Source organism: Schistocerca americana, chromosome 8 (genome assembly GCF_021461395.2).
Source record: "Schistocerca americana isolate TAMUIC-IGC-003095 chromosome 8, iqSchAmer2.1, whole genome shotgun sequence".
Classification (NCBI taxonomy): domain Eukaryota; kingdom Metazoa; phylum Arthropoda; class Insecta; order Orthoptera; family Acrididae; genus Schistocerca; species Schistocerca americana.
Genome location: NC_060126.1, coordinates 489,999,943 through 490,017,764, shown reverse-complemented (window position 1 = coordinate 490,017,764; position 17,822 = coordinate 489,999,943). Strand labels below are relative to the sequence as shown.

The window sequence follows — 17,822 nt, the reverse complement described above, 5'->3', positions numbered from 1 at the left end:
CCGAGTTCGAGTGTCGGTCCGGCACACAATTTTAATCTGCCAGGAAGTTTCATATCAGCGCACACTCCGCTGCAGAGTGAAAATCTCATTCTGGAAACATCTTCTGTAACACTGAGCAAGGGTGGCGCCATGCGACGTCACCTCGCCCTCGACAAAGCTTCAAACAAGTTGTCGATACATGTGAGAAATGAATAAAAACACTAGAGCTCTCAAGTTCATATGAGTTGTAAGGTAGGTTAATGACGTCACATTGGCAACAAATTTCTCCAAAATTATGCTAAACATCTCCGTGGACATGTCAGGTTATCGGAAGGTCTCATGTTATGAAGTTTTCCTTGAGACATTTGAATCTCAACTCTATATACGATAAAGACGGCGAAGAAATGAATTAAAATTTGAGCAACAGCCATGACTTGCACCCAGGTCTCCTTGCTTACTAGGCAGGTGTGGTAACCACTACATCACCACAGCAGAATAGGTAACACAGATGCATGGACTACCCTAGGCCACTGTCTTCCCTAACACCAATTCATGTTAGGGTTGACACTGGACTAGGGCAGGCCATGCAGCTGCAATAGGTATGCTGCTGGGGTGATATAACGGCATAGTAAGCAAGGCGACCTGGGTGCAAATCCTGGACCTGGCTCAAAATTTAAATCGTTTCTTCAGCTTCTTAACGTAGATGGGAACGTCACCATACTCCCTCTTACCCACGTTCGTATGACGCTTCCGTGAAGGAAGTTAGATACGCAATACCCTGCGATGAAATCACGACATTTTCTTATGAGGGATCGAGGAAAATATTTCAGACAAACCGCTGCTCAGAATCGACATGCAAAGGTCTTGGGAGTTGTCAATGAAATTATGCCCTCCCTTTGCCCGTTGATTCCCACACATTTCGCTATCTAAACCAACCATTCATAGTGCGATGAGCAACTGGATGAAGTTCTTGCCAATCTTTGACATTACCGGCACGGCACAGACGATTCAATCCCTCTAAGGACAGCGTGAGCCTTCATCCACACTGAACATGATGTCATCCCTTCGCAGTGTAGCGCGAGCGCAACTAATACTCTGGTGTTTAGGCTGAAATCACTAGGGACCGTTCGAAACCACTGGACGAAATTTGAACGTACTCCGAAGCAGCAAAGAATGTTAACCTTTTTCAGCCTGAAGGCGACGTCGCAGGATGCTCCACCTCTGCACCGTTTAAGAGGCAGCTTTGAGACAAATTTCAGGCTTTCGTGCCGCATTGGGAGACAAGTACGGGGCTTCTAAGAACTGACGTATTAATCGTGTTGCCCAGTGTATATACAGGTGCGGTCTCACTCCATCGCAGTCCTCTGCATAGGCTGCATGCACACCAGTGTCAGCGTCATTTTCTCGCTCGTTGAAGAGCCACGCACACTACGGCGGTGAAGCTGCGAACTGTGCTCGCAGCGATCTCACATCGTCGCCAATCAGTTGACTTTGTGGGACAATAGGGCTGTGTACAGGCGTTCACAACCCTAGAAGCAGTTGCTGTCACGCCATCACAGTTGCATAGGTTTGGATGTGACATTGTTTATTGAAGAGATGAGCAAATACCTTGAAATGTATTAAACGTCTTCCAATGAGTATGTCGATAATATTAAGAATAGACTGGCATGGTTTGAAGTTTGTGAGGTGTTTTACAGGAATACAATGAATCACAGACAACTGTGTAAGTCAGAAAAGGAAGAGACCCTACAGTAATGGGTCAGAAGCCTAAAAAGTAACTTCCCGAAACGTCCGAAACAAACAGAATTTCCCTTGTATGCTCGTACAAGCATAGGTTACTAAAAGTTTTCCCAATACATGATAGTTGTGAGTGCCCACTTTGGTTTTGTATTGGGTAAAATTTGACGTTATCAAAGTTGTGAGAGTTCCTTGTTGTTGTAAACCTTAAATTACTTGTGTGACGCAAGCACTTCATCAGTGTGAAGACATATACTTTTCATAGGTGACATTTTCCTATGTTACGTCAATGTATTATTCACAAATATAACACAAATATAATTATTACTTTGCATATTTTATGTTAATTAAACGATTTATCAATACTACACCAACATGTTTTATATATGATACAGTAACTGCTATTGAAATCGTACAAACCTCAAACATGACACGCATCAGGAGTGAAGCTGACGGCAAGTTATATTTGGTGGTGAAAGGGGTGGGGGGGGGAGAGGAACTGCGGGACCGGTAAGAGAAAGACACCGTAACACACAGCGACCCCCATAACCGAATCCTGGATGCTCGCCTGTCTCTGATCACCCAGTCGCTAACTGTTGAGGTGTAGTAAAAGTGGGAAAAGTAGTAATTCTATGTATCTTTTCCCGTTACGGAACAAATTTTCATTACTCTTGAGATATAACATTTCAAATTTACCACACCTGACTAGATTTCACTGATGTAATTTCATGTCACTGCATGTTCATAGATTTTATCCCTATAGATTCATTAACTTTATTTCATTGAATTTAATTCATTTTAATTTGGAACTGACGTAATCATTTATTAAGAATCAGCCGGGCAATTATATACCTTCAAATACAGTGTTGACCACCATCAACAGAACCAACATCCATTCCTAGCATGGAATACGGTCCCATTCTGCGACTACACAACTTATTCACCCAGTCGATGGTCAGTCTTTCCTAAATCTCTTTCTTTTGGGTAGTTACTGGCGTATTTCATAGGCCAAACCAGTCTCTGGCACTACAAAAACGTGACGATGCCATTTAGTAGATTTGTTCTCGTCGCGCGGTGTAGCCCAGTGGTTTTGGGTGCCTTGTCACGGTTCGTGTGGCTCCCCCCCCCCCCCACCCCCCCACCTCCCGTCGGAGGTTCGAGCCTTGTAAGCCTAGGAACCGATGACCTCAGTAGTTTGGTCCCATAGCAACTTACCACAAATTAAAAACAGAAAAACGCCTGTGCTCTTGCACATGATGTACCATTTCATCTATATGCAATTGTTGTCTTATATTTTAACTTCTCACTCTGTCCCTCAACGTTACATCACTGAGAAAACGCGTAAAATTCTCATCGGTGCGCTATTTCTTGTGCGTCTGTCATTCTCGGGAAGAATCCGACATTCACTTCCATACAAGGTGGTCGAAAACAATCAGAAAAGTTTGAAAGGGTTATGCACGGTAGCTTGCGGTGAGAAAAAATTGTTAAGAACAAAAATTCCACACGTTGCGCTGTTTTCGACTTAACTGGCATTGATGTTAGCGAACGAGGCCGTTGAGCGCACAGATTGAAATGGCTTGACAGATACAATTAGCGGTTCGCATGGCGTAGACGATAGCGCATGAGACTACTCTGAATTTGGCTCGGATTCATTAAACAATGTTAGCATAATTTTTCCTGCGGATGTCCGTCGCTGTATTAGGTCACTGTAAAATTCGCAGACGGAATAGACGACTGCAAATAGGCGTGGGTTTATGAACCAATAGCGAGTAGCACAGACAAAAGAAGAGACTGACAGTCAGTACGTTTACACGCGACACATCTTAACGAAAGAGAACCGAATTTCGTAAACCGTTTTTTGATTATGTGTTTACAAGTTAAGGTCTGAAGCGGATTTTCTAGCCAAGAAAAGTATGGCGTCTGATTTAGTTAGCACAATTGGCATTACTCTTCACTTAAATATCAGCGAGAGGCAGCTTCATGCTTAGTCCAATATTTCTCCTTCTGTTTCACTGCACAATAAATCACTCCGTCCATATTAGCCGAATATTTTGAACACAAGACGTAACCTGACGACCCAGGCACATTTCAAAAGCAGTTGCGCGTCTACGTGGGAGCGAAAATCGAGTGTGGAAGTGGAAAACAGGCAGCTAGAAACGGGTTTCCAGAATCGATTTTGGAGTGTTTACATGACCAAATAGAAACGTTATTGTGAAAACGGTTTACGAAATCCGGTTTTGGGAGCCCCATGTAAACATAGTGAGTGTTTCAGAGTGGAGCGCCTGAGGTGAGCGCCGTAGCGGAACTGCAATCCGGAAGCAGCCCGGCACCAAGGTGTGGACTAGAAAGCGGGCACCGCTCTCGGGACGTTCAAAAAGGAAGAGTGCGGAATAGAGGGCCGAAGGAGGGGGAGGGGGGGGGCGAGGAAAGCCGAGGCAGGTGGATCACCCGCCAGCGGCGACGCCCACATACTGTGTTCGCTGGCGCCTCCTAACAACACTGACGCAGCACTTCTTTCGACACCTGCAGTCAAAGCGAGCGCTCGTTCCGCGCCTCAACACGTTGCTCATTACGAGCGACATCGTAATAATTAACCGGTAGAAAAAGAGAAGGTGCAAGGGTTTTATCACGTATGCTGTCTGAGTACTGTGACATGTAAACGATCTGACAAACAGTGTGAGCAGCAAAATACCATTGTCTACTGGTGGTGTTGTAATGTACGCGAAAGTATCGTTTTTGAGAGACTGTACGAGGAAACAGGATGACTTTGACTGAAGTTCTATTAGTTGTGACGAGTGGCAGCTTGCTCTATATGTGGAAAAAATGTAAGTTAACGCAGATAAGTAGGAAAAATAGTCGTGCAATCTAAGAGCATAGTACTTAGTGGCGTACTGTTTCACGCTGTCCCATTGATTTGTCGGCTTCGATTTATTGGAATTTGTAGCTCATCTATAAAGCAGACAGCAGATGGCGAACAGTACACTTGTGCGACACATTTTGCGACGCTGCTGAGTGCTTGGGATTCCCTGCTAAGCTGAGTTAAACGAGGACACAGACGGAATTCATAGGAATGCTGCTTCTATTTGATACCGGTATTATCAGTCAACACGCTAGTAGTACGGAAATGCTCTGTGAACTCGAGTGGAAATCCCTGGAGGAACAAGTCGTTCTTTCGCCAAACACAATCGAGAAAGTTAAAAGAACCGGCATTTGCGAAAGAATGTGGAACTATTCTAGTAACACTAACATACGAGGTTTGTCCGCATAATACGTATAAAAGTTGAATAATGTCTTTATGTTACAAGTTGCAGTCACCACCAGATGGGACTACTGCTGTAATCAATCCCATCAACGCTCAGTTCGAGTCAGAGCACTCTGCGTGAAGGTAGGAGTGTGCGGCAGCTTGTTGAGAGTTACTCTTTTTCACCTGCCGTCGGCATGGAGCTCTCTCTGATTGAGGAACAGCGCGTCAACATCAAGTTTCTTGCAAAGCTAGGCAAGAATGGCCGTGAGATTTTTGAGTGTTTGAAACAGGTTTACGGAGACAATTCTCTGAAGGAACCAAACGTGAACAAGTGGTTAAAAAGGTTCCCGGATGGCCGAGAAGAAGTGAACGATGACCCTCGCCCAGGACGCCCGTCGACATCGAGTTCCGATGCAAATGTTGAACGACTTCGGGCTTGTGTTCTTCAAGACCGTAGATTGACAGTCAGAATGATTGCTGAAGAGCAGTCAATCCCCAAAACAATCGTTCACGAAATCCTGACACAAAAACATGAAATGAAGAAACTGTGTGCGAAAATCGTACCGAATCTCTTGACGCCAGAACAGACAACAAAGAGGTTTGAGTGCAGTGAGGATTGGTTGGAAGCAGAGGAACGAGGGGACTTTCTCAACCGAGTCATCACTGGAGACGAGTCCAGGTTTTACGAATTCGATGTGGAGCTCAAATCGCAAAGCAAGGAATGGAAACTAGCAGGAGAACCGAGAACAAAAAAGTAGCGAAAAGCAAGGTCCAATGTGAAGACAATGTTGATTGTTTTCTTTGATCCTAGGGGCATTGTTCACAAGGCGAAGAGAGTGAACCGAAATTTTTACGTTCAAGTTCTGACACGTCTCAGAGCTCGTGTGGCCCGAGTTCGACCGGAGTTGGCAAAAGGGGGCAGGTGGATCCTTCATCACGACAATGCGCCCGCTCACACGTCGCACGTTGTGCGCGAGTTTTTGGCCCGAAGCTCGATCACCGTGACAGACCACCCGCCTTATTCACCCGATTTAGCCCTGTGTGACTTCTTCATGTTCCCGAAATGCAAAATGGTGCTTCGGGGGCGGCACTTGGGAGATGTGGAGGCCATCAAGGCGGAAACGACACGCCAACTGAACAACATCACAACTGAAGACTTTCACAATGTTATCAACAGTGGAAACGGCGTTGGCAGAAGCGTATCGCGTCTCAGGGCGAGTACTTTGAAGGAGACCGTATTGTAATACCTGAATAATTGTAAAATAAGGTTATTATTCAACTTTTACACGTATTTTCCGGACAAACCTCGTACACCTCACGTGACGACCGCGAAGAGAAGATAAGAGAAACCAGGGATTGTGGGGAAGCATGAAGATGTTTCCTCCTCTCTCTATTAGCGAGTGGAATAGAAAAGGCAGTGAGTAGCAGTGGTACAAGAAACCTTCCGCTACGCACTATATGGTTGTTTTTAGGGTATGTATCTACGTGTAGATGTGTATGTATCACGGCTCTTACTACATGAACGTTCAAGATATCGCGGCCAACAGCCTTGCCTCAGTGGTGACGCCGGTCCCTGGCAGATCACTGAAGTTAAGCGCTTTTGGGGTGGGCTAGCACTTAGATGGGTCACCGACCGGTTCTGCCGAGTGCTGTCGCCAAGCGAGGTGCTCTCAGCCCTTGTGAGGCCAGTCGAGGAGCTACATGACTGAGAAGTAGCGGCACCAGTCACGAAGACTGACAACTGCTGGGAGAGTGGTGTGCTGACCACTTGCCCCTCCGTATCCGCATCCAGTGACGCCTAAGGTCTGAGGATGACACGGCGGCCGGTCGGTACCGTTAGGCCTCAGGGCCTTTTCAGTCGGTGTTTATTCTTTTCAAGATATCGCAATGAGGGACTTGAAAAACATTGCGGAAAGGGGCGCTTAATTTCTTTACATGAGTTTCTATTTAAAACAGCACAATCAACTGAGGCATTGAAACATGTATTATTTTAAGGAATGGGGTATTTTTAACGACATTCGAAAGCTCTTGAGAAGTCTGTTACAGTAATATAATGCTTGTCAATATATCTGTTGAAACTGCTCGCAAAATAATCTGAAAAATGTGTCGATATTGAGCGGCCGGAATCCTTTATTATAGTTTAAACTCCTCTAATCTTCTTGCTGCATGTGATGATGGAGGTCAATGTGACAGACCGCTTCGGCCGCGCGGAGTGGCCGCGAGGTTTGAGGTGCCATGTCACGGACTGCGCGGCCCCTCCCGCCGTAGGTTCGAGTCCTCCCTCGTGCATGGGTGTGTGTGCTGTTCTTGGGGTAAGTTACTTTAAGTTAGTTTAAGCAGTGTGTAAGTCTAGGGACCAATGACCTCAGCAGTTTGGTCCCTTAGAAATTCACACACGTTTGAACGTTTAGACCGCTTGACACAATACGTTTTCCGTTTATCGGTTGGTTGGTTAATGGTATTAAGCATGGAACAAAATTACACCCTTTCTGCGTTGTATCATTAACCGTAAGCTTCATTACATCTTGAACCATTTACCGGTTAAAAGGGGTACCCTCTGAATATATTGTCATTTCCTATATCCTATCTGATGTCTACCCATAACCTCTTAAGGATTTTTCCACCCCATTCTGAGCTCTAGACTGGAATACTAAGTCTGTATGGAAATTAGTTTTATTTTTAATACTCTGGTCGTGAAGAGCCTTATTATTAGCAACAAATAGCTTTAGGAACAAAGTTTTGAGATAAGTGTAACAATCTCAAGGTCTTTAACCATCTGTTATTGTTTACTTATTTTTAGAGGATTTAAATTCTATTCAGTATAATCAAGAAGTTGTCTTTTAAACTGAAAGGTCCGTCCTCTTTGTCTACGATAGTTAAAAATGGAATAGTAGAATTTATACATATTTGTGTCTTCAAGACAGTGAGTGCTCAGGAGGAATGAAAACTATTTGGCCGACGAGATTGTGGTGACAATTCGCGGCACCGTACTCAGTGGCCTCGAACTGTTGGTAGCCGACCTCAGTGAGAGTGCAGAGATCTCGATATTCCCTGTCCACCACGTTCTCCAAGAACTTTTGGGTCCCTCGATATGGCCCACGACTGTTAATCACCGACCAGAAACTCGTTAAAATTATCTTTCGCTATGCGGTACTTAAACTTAGTTAAAAATAACTCCGGTCACTTCATCAGAGTAGATGAAACAAGGAACCATTATTACAACGCACCGACAAAGGAAAAGTCTAAACAGCGGGTGACGATTTTGAAAGAGCAGCGAAGAGCACATAACCGCTGTGTCGATAGGGAAGTTATAGCCAATGCACGCGCTTTCTGTACATTAAAATAAATTACTCCTACAACTTGTAAAGGGCACCACATAAATATTGGCTACATAGAGAACCCTTTCTGAAAACGAATCCACTTCGAGCAACAGGAAAAAAATAGACTATGTATAAACAAGTTGTTCCTCGTACTTTTGTCTGTGTGAAAGAATAATAGTAATTTATTATGATTCTAGTCAGGACTACATTTTCATTCAATAAATAACGCGATAACAATGCCCATAGGTAATAATCACATGAGACGTGCAGTATTCACTTGTAATATTAGACTATCCGTACAATATTCGGTTAGCATTCTCTTACTACTACTTCAGGACTGCCGCCACGTTAGAAGGTCAGACACAATAAATTACGATTGTTTATTCGTCCAGCACATTCGCGGAACGAGAACACAATGTTTTACGTTAAGGATCTTGCAGCACCAGAATGAAACGACTCTTTACTAGGGGTTTTATTTCGAGGCGTTATGTGCTGAGCTTTTTCTACATTCTTTGTGAAGTTGTAAATGAAATTTAGAAAGAGCCAGTTTTCAGACTAAGTCTCAAAATGCTTCGTAGCATAGATAGGTCTGTAAGACGAAACTTAGTCTCTTAAGGAGACACGTGATACGAAACTTTTGACAGGAAAATTATTTGTCTTCATCACTTCATAAATAAGTAGTCATACAGGGTGAGGGAAGTAAAAGTGGCCCGGAGAAGTAGATACGATTGGTCATGAATAGCACTACTAACGGAAAAGGAAAACACCTACAGTTACTTCCAACTGGATGGAGCGACTGCCCATACAACTGGCCGAATCTTGGAGCACACTTACACAGTCTTCACGCCTGACAGAGTTTTCAGCAGAGGTCAGTACTTTCGCGGGCCTAGCTGGCCGCCCAGTTCGATTGCTTTTGTGGAGAGTCCTCAGATCTAATGTGTATCGCAACAACCAAACAGTCTTCAAGAACTGTCGCTGAACGTTTAAGATGAGACTGCAGCCATTCCAGCAGTCCAGCTTCCCTCCGCCTTCAGCAACTTGCTAATCAGGGCCCAAACGTGCAAAGAGATGAATGTCGGTCGCGTTCAACATCTGCTATAGTTAGGTTAGTACTGTACTTTCTTTTCTCTGCTGTGTTTCTTTGTACCCTGGAACACTGTATCCCAGGCCACTTTTATTTGCCCCACGCTTATAAACGATTTCAGTTGTTGAACAGCCATCTTCAGGTCTACAAAAAGTAGAGAGAAATAGTTACCACTAAGGAAATGCCACTGGTGGAAACTGAAGATATAACAATTTAAATTTCTTAAACAGGATGATCTACCTTAGCTAGTAATGCAACTGGTATTGCGAAACAGATTGTGAGATGTTGCGAAGTGCAGGGGCTAGCAGTGTATTTAACAATAAATTCTTCTAGAGTCTTCATATGGAAATGGTGCTCTAAGCCCCCTCCCTTTTCGAACTCCGACTTTTGCTGTTGCAGATGGATTAAGAAAAATAGCGAACTGACTGTAATCGACCCTGCAAGTGGAGTAGAAAAGAGTTTACCACCTGCAATAATTTAATTTGATAGAAATTAAATTGATAAAGGATAGTTTCATTAACGAAGTGAGAAATCAAAGGGTTGCTTTACCGGTCCACAGAACGAAAGTTCTGTCCAAAATAACAATTTGATTTATTATGACTAAACTCAAAATAATAAACAAAACACATGAAACATTTACAATACATCAAATTGGATACTCAAATAAATGTTGTGAAGGTGAAGTTGTCCATAAACTAGCTTGTGACGTTTATGACCAAGTGGTATGTGGAGCCAATTCCTTGCAACTCAAATCTTAGGAGAAACACCCAGCCAACCCAACATTAATTGCTTCTACAGTAGTGAGAACTCAGACAATGAACATCCAAGACAGAACCACGCAAGAAAACACGGTAACAGGCACGCTCTGCTGAGCTCTGATTATCACAGAGTAAAATTCCCTAATCTGCCGGTGCTGCAGACATACACTACCAAGCTGTCTTCTTAACTGCGAGGACACGATCTGACGTACCGCAGGCGATGGCTGGTTGCTTCGACGTCCCGTCCGAAACAAATTATCCTGGTCTGGTTGTTCCAGACTAAGGACTTCCTATCAATACAAAAGCGTGTCTGAGGGAGATGAAGAGGGCTCGCCACACAATCACTGACGGTACAGTGATTGATTTTAACAAGCGAAGTCACACAGTAACTCTGATACAGTCAACTTTAGCCAAAACTGCTCAAGACGGACAACATAGGCCGCTTGTACGCAGAACGCTCAATTGCCAACTGTACTCGGAAAGTTAAGTTGAAGTCGAAACTTCAGCCACTTCGTCAAACTGTTACAATTAAATGAAAGTATATTAGACAGCCAAGGGAAGGCAGGCTGTCCAGAGCAGCGAGAGCTCAGTCTTGTAACCTACTCCGACCGAAAGGCGAGAGCCGACTCCCTCAAGAGCACCCGTACAAACCGAACACAGAACATTCCCGCCCCCACGACAGTGACCGTGGTTAAATGTTCCAATCAGCAACTCGAAAACCGGCGTAAAATTCCACTCTATTGCCGACGCACTACTATTCCACCAATGGAGATACTTGGCGCCAATTTCTGCGCCGATTTAGCTACGTCACGGAACTATCCCCTGAGCAAGCCAATCACAGTTATGATTTGGCAGAAAACGCGGGAATTTGCCCGCCAAGACTGCCTGGGAACATAAGTCATTCCCACGCCTCGCTGGTAGCCTGCCAGAAAGTGTTTTCACTAAGTTTCTGTGAAGTAACGGAATCTCTAGCCCAGCCGCTCCGTCAGGCCCCTGTGGGCGTGTCGCCCCCGCTCTTATGACAATGTCGGCGTCTGGAAAGCATCCACTCGACTCCCTCACACCCGTCGGCTTAACCCTTTCAAGATCAGGAAGAACCCGCCTGTCACCGGACCACCCGAGAAGTCCCCGTGTGAAGGAATAGCAACTTTTCACCGCATGCAATTAGAGAGGAAAATCGAATTACTCAGAGTAAGATAGAAATATGAGAGGGATTGCAGTGATACTGAAACAGAAAAAACAGAAAAACATAAACGGCAAGAGTGATATGTATGGACATGTAGCACAATTACTGCATGTGACTAAATTGTAAATATCCCTTGTATTAATGGAAAAGATGACAGACTGTAACACGTCTATATCTGTCAACAGATAATGGTCTTTTCTATGTTTCTTCTATACCATGTTATGGCAATTTGTAGGGACTGTGTACAAAGTTGCTTGAAATTGTTAGTTAAATTATAACGTTAACTAAAAGGATATCAATGCTGCCTCTATGTTCAGTTTTTCTACTGTGAAACTGAGTTGTTGGAATTAAAAGCAGAGGCTCTGTAGTGGAACTGTCAGCGTGACTGAATACCTGTGTTTGGTGTCTAGTACTATCCGTAATGCCGCGCGGAGTGGCCGTGCGGTTAGAGGCGCCGTGTCACGAATTGCGCGGCCGTCCCACTGGAGGTTCGAGTCCTTCCTCGGGCATGGGTGTGCGTGTTGTCCTTATCGTAAGTTAGTTTAAGCAGTGTGTAAGTCTAGGGACCGATGACGTCAGCAGTTTGGTCCCTTAGGAATTCACACACATTTGAACCATCCGTGATTTTTCTCTGGTGGAATGACTGGAACAGAAATTAGCGAGCCCGTGAGGGCATTTGAGGAAGTACTTGGAAGAGAAGTAGCTGACGGCAGGCAGAGGACAACGCGGTGGTCGGTCAGCATCGCGTGGTTCTCTCAGCTTGATGGCGGAGTTACGTTTTCCTTTCAGTGGACTTGAGAAATGTTCCCAAACAATTCCCAACTTGCCCTATAGTAAGGTTCAGCTGAGGTGGTGGCTTTCGATCCGCAGAAATTGGTCGTTTCTCTGCTTCCAACGGCTGGAAACAAGACAGTAAGGTCTATCACACAAGTTTTCACAGTCGTGACGAGATTTGTCGTGAATTCGTGCTGCGGAATCTGTTTAAGAGGAGAGTAATTTCACGCTACTGATTGCCTTGGGGAGGACCGAGCGCTAACAGCGAAAGTGGACAGGTTCACGCACGAATGGTCCGCATACCGCCGCCGCGCTGGACGTAATCTGCAGGCGGCTTTCACTGCCGGCGGACCTCACTCGGTCCGTGCGCCGTGTGTGTCCGCGGGCGCTCTGCGACCGCGTCGCGCCTCTAAACTGGTCGTGGGTCGCTTTCCTCGTAGCGGCGCGCATCTCCAGCTGGACCGTCACCCGGTAGCGGCGGCGTCAGCGTACGGTACCTGGCGCCGGCCACACGTAACGCGCCCAACTGGTTCTGCTGACCAGTCCGCCAGCAGTAGGTCCAGCTCCGGAAGTTACGCGAGGACCAGACAACTGGTAAACAGGTGCCCGAGGCAAGACACTCACCTCTCTCATTTCATTCACCGTGTTTATCTGTGAAGTAACGACCCGTTGCCCTCATGCTTGTCCTACAGACTGATGTAAGGCTTCTGTCCGAGATTGAATGCTTTAGTCGACGTTTTTGTCAAAGTGTTGTGTGAGTGCTATTTAAGGGGGGGTAGGAAGTCAAATGGGCCGACTTGGAGCAGGAGAGTCACCACAGGTCATTTTAATTTCTACTGTCTATACTTTCAAGAATAAATTCATAAAACTCTGTCACCATGACCAGTAAGGATTGAGGACTCACACTCATCGCAGTGGAAGTTCAAAAACGTAGCAAAATACATTTTTTTTTACATGGGAAATTTCATCATTTTTTCCATTATTACTGGCTGCATTTGTTGTTATAGGTACACTTTTCTTCCTAAGTAAGAGAGATTCTTCGATGAATTTTTCATAGCATACAAATAGTACTTACAGGTGTATGAAACTCAAATTTTCCAAATCTATTAAAAAACTGTGGAAAAAAATTGAGATAATTAACTATAAAACTTGAAGTTTTTCTAAACATGAAATTTAAAATGTAACAGTTCATTTATTTTTTCATAAATTAAATAACTTCTTTAGTTTCATACAGCTGTAACTATGGTTTGTATGCTGTGCAAAAGTCATCGAAGAATCTCTCTTACTTAGGAAGAAAAGTGTACCTATAGCAACAAATGCAGCCAGTAGTAAGTGAAAAAATGATGAAATTTCACATGAATCCTTCCTGGTGCCTGCCGGAGTGGCCCAGCGGTTCTAGGCGCTTCCGTTTGGAATCTCGCGACCGCTATGGTCGCAGGTTCGAATCCTGCCTCGGGCATGGATGTGTGTGCTGTCCTTAGGTTAGTTACCTTTAAGTAGTTCAGAGCTCTAGGGGACTGATGACCTCTGATGTTAAGTCCCATAGTGCTCAGAGCCATTTGAGCCATTTGTCTTTCCTGGTCATGCTGCTAAAGTTTTATGAATTTATTTGTAAAAGTATAGACACTGGAAATTAAAATGTCCTGTGGTGCCTCTCCTGCTCCAAGTCGGCCCGTTTGGCGTCCTACCACCCTTAACATAGAGGGACACAGACAACCACGAACGTTTTCACAATCTAATAAAACTGGACCTGATAATGGAAAGAAATCTGATTCATAGTAATTGTAATCCTACAGCTTTGTCATTTAACAAACATTGATGGCATTAAAAAAAATCACGTCCTTTTGTTAGAGTAGTTCTCTACGAATGCCGCGGGTATAGCCGCGCGATCTTCGGCGCATTGCCACAGTCCGCGCGGCTAACCCCGTCGGAGGTTCGAGTCCTCCCTTGGGCATGGGTGTGTGTGTTGTCCTTAGCGTAAGTTAGTTAAATTAGGTTAAGTAGTGTGTATGCTTAAGCACCGATGACCTCAGCAGTTTGGTCTCATAAGAACTTACAACAAATTCCCAATTTTTCTTTTCCTGTACGAATACAATCGTGAAATCTGCTGTTGAGATTATTCATTAACCGCTGCAGCATCTCAGCTGGGATACTGTGAATTGCATCCAGAATTCTCTGTTTTAACTCAGCCAGGGTTCTTGGTCGAGTCGTGTAGCCCGACATGAAAAAATCACAAACGGATAAATCTGGCTATATAGGGGGCCGAATCTCGAGATCACACACGGTTGCCAAACAATTCTCGCGCATATGCCATTGATTACCGTGCAGTGTGTGATGCCGCTCCGCCCTGTTCAAACCAGACTTCTTGAACGTTTGGAAAGTTGTTTAATGCAGGTGTAACGAGAGTTCGTAACATCTCCACGTAACGATCGGCACTGACAGTTATTGTGTTTCTCTGTTCATTTGCGAAAAAATACCGTGCGGTAATCCTATGTCATTAAACACCACAGCATAGTGTCACTTTACTAGCGTGTAAAGAACGCAAAAAAATGGTTCAAATGGCTCTGAGCGCAATGGGACTTAACTTCTGAGGTCATCAGTCCGCTAGAACATAGAAGTACTTAAACCTAACTAACCTAAGGACATCACACACATCCATGCCCGAGGCAGGATTCGAACCTGCGACCGTAGCGGTCGCGCGGATCCAGACTGTAGCGCCTAGAACCGCTTGGTCACTCCGGCCGGCCGTAAAGGACGCACATGAACGTCATTAGGATTTGCGCTTGCCCAGTAACGGTAGTTCTGTTCATTCACATAACTTGTGGGATGAAACTGTGCCACATCTGACATCCATAACCTGTTTAGAAATTCATCGCTATTGTTTATTTTTGTTATCATTTGTTGACAGAGTCCTAATCGCAATCGGTAATCGTTGGCCTTCAACTGTTGCACCATCTGCATTTTGGACGGATGAAATTTTAAATCAAGATGAAGAATTCTTCGAACACTTACCCGGGACGTTCCAATCACTGCTACTTGGCTACGAATTGAACGCCGTGGCCTCCATACGACAGACTCGCGTACAACATCAATGTTCGCTGGAGAACGCACACTTCTTTATCGTTCTGTTCAAAGTTATTACTCGAACATTTAATCGCGTATTTGGACGGAACGTCATCATGACGCCCGAAATTATAAAAACGTCGAATTTCTGTCTACGCCGCTACCAAACTATCATTGTTTTATAAAACATTTTTATGGCTAACGCACGCTGTTGTCCGTTCCACTGATCCATGATTACTGAAATGGGCCTCCCGTCGAAGGTTTGAGTCCTCCCTCGGGCATGAGTGTGTGTGTTGTTCTTAGCATAAGTTAGTTTAAGTAGTGTGTAAGCCTGGGGACCGATGACCTCGGCAGTCTGGACCCTTAGGAATTCACACACATTTGTAACGAATGAATGAGGGAAATGAGCTGTATATGAAACCTAAACCTTCCAAAATGCTAGTGTCCTTCGTATATTTAGTACATCGGTAGAGACGTCAGTCTTATGTTGAGTAACTTCCACAGCTATTTTTTCCGGAAAAATTCACTGCTAAAGTTGACTTACCTTCCCTTCAAGGAGCAATCTAATGCAAATGTGCAGCAGTCACATAAAATTTAACACAGACGTTCTAAGATCTTCGTAGTTAAAATATACACTTATCGTCTATAAAGGAAAAAAGTGCATCTCTTTGTAGTAACAGTGGTCGAAACAATTCTTGATAAGTTTCTGAAATAGTAGGTCCGTGTATATTACCATATACAACGTTTTTTTCAGCCACTTTAAGTCTTAATACCAAAGTATCCCTAAGAATCGCGTCGAGTTCGTTGTAGGAACACATAGAACACATACAACAGTTTTTCTTTCATCATACTACCATCAACCGCAAAATTTATGCTGAAAGACTGGGACCAGATTCTCGTTTCACACTGAGAGCACGCCTTCCGGCACATTCCGGTTCTGACCCGTAGGTGTGTACCAAGCACGCGAGAGAGCTTCTCTGCTTTCGTAGAGGACCGGTTCCGTTACTGCTTCTCAGATCGTCCAGCCAAGGAATGAGATTCGCCACTCATAAGCTGCCAGATCGTTAAAATAAATTATTTTCATGCACCCGTTTCATCTAATGCATTCGGGGTATACGACACTGCTGATCACGAATTCAGCCGGTTTCTGACATCGTCACCCGCTTTCTGTATGAGACTTTCGTATTCGGTTAGTTTCTTCTATGATGGAGTCTTACTAGTGGTCGAAAGCGTTGTAACATAAAGTTAATCCGTCTGGAAGTCTGTCGTGCAAGGTGTAAACCTGTCGAGCGAGAATGTTAATGGGATTACATTTCATTAACTGCCATCGATATACAACTGAAAGACATCACTTCACGTTAATTCAGAAGCATCCAGTTCTGCGTGCAGAAGCACGATGGACGCGAACGTGTGTGGAGACTCCGAGGGGAACAAAAGTCGTCAGATCGCACTCCCCTACGACATACGTATAATTTTGACAGCGGACATTACATTTCTCACGTTTCTAGGCATGTGGCTTGACCGCATCTTCGAGGTCTACGTGACGCTATCTTTCAACAAGATAACGCCACATCGTATGTTACCAGTACGGTGGACGATCTCGGTACAGAGGCTGTTTGACTTCTGACCTAGCCAGCACGTTCTCCAAAGCTTTTATCCATTGAAAACATCTTGCCATCAGTTGCCAAGAGGTTGGCACGCCACCACTCGCAGTTGATGAACTCTGGCATACAGATGATACAGCATGAAATGATATATACCATCCTGTCTTCCAAGCTCGTTTCTACGCTATTTTATCTAGAACATTTAAAGCAGCTTGTAAACACTGCGTAATGGAAACAATAGTTACGTAGCGATGCAGATTTTTGCTTCATAACTATTTATTAATTTCACTCTCTCGGTCTACTTAGCCTCGATAGCTATTCATTTGGGTGTTACGACCGACTTGCCCATTCCCAGGGGCATCGACACGTGGAGACTAATCCTAATTCTCTACTAGGAAACATTCAGTCTAAACTCTTCATTACCGTATGTCATTACAGGAAATTCTAACTCAAAAACTGAAAACGAAAGAAATATAACATCGTAACTAGTTATGATAAGAGATGTATGTACATATGGTACACGACGGTCTCGGAAGTACCTTAAGTGTTTCCTCTATCATAAACGCAACTACATATAAACTACCTGCGGTGATCGTACCATGCCAGCCGTTCTGGTGTGACTTGGAAATACTCGAGTCACCACAACTCCAGATTTAACTATTGTACTTAAAGAATACAATTTGTTTCTACTACTGCAGCGTGAGACACACATGGTTTCTCTAAAACGACACCGAATTTATGTGACATGGGAAGGCTCCAGTCCACACAAAATCTTTTCAGCTCTGTTCTAAAAGTCTGATTCATAATAATGACTGAAGAAACTACATATTTCCATACAGTGAAAAATCAGACTATGTGTTCCCAAACTAAGGCACACTTAAATCTGCTAGATATATTTGTAAGTTTAAACTGCGCAGATTACAATATTCCGCTATAGACTCTTCAGATAGTCGTCTTCACAACTGAGTCCATCAACAATGGAGTCCGCATCCTCAACAGTACCAGGCGGAGTAAACGCGCACGCTTTGTAAGCGAAACCCGTAAGAATCCTTTCAGGCACAACACCGCCAGTG

At 44.3% G+C, this 17,822-nt stretch overlaps 1 protein-coding gene across 1 annotated transcript in view; it reads left to right on the top strand.

Annotated features, from left to right (window-relative positions):
- Positions 1-17,822, top strand: part of LOC124545431 (fibroin heavy chain-like) — an 83,419-nt gene that overhangs the window by 52,181 nt on the left and 13,416 nt on the right. The window lies entirely within an intron of this gene.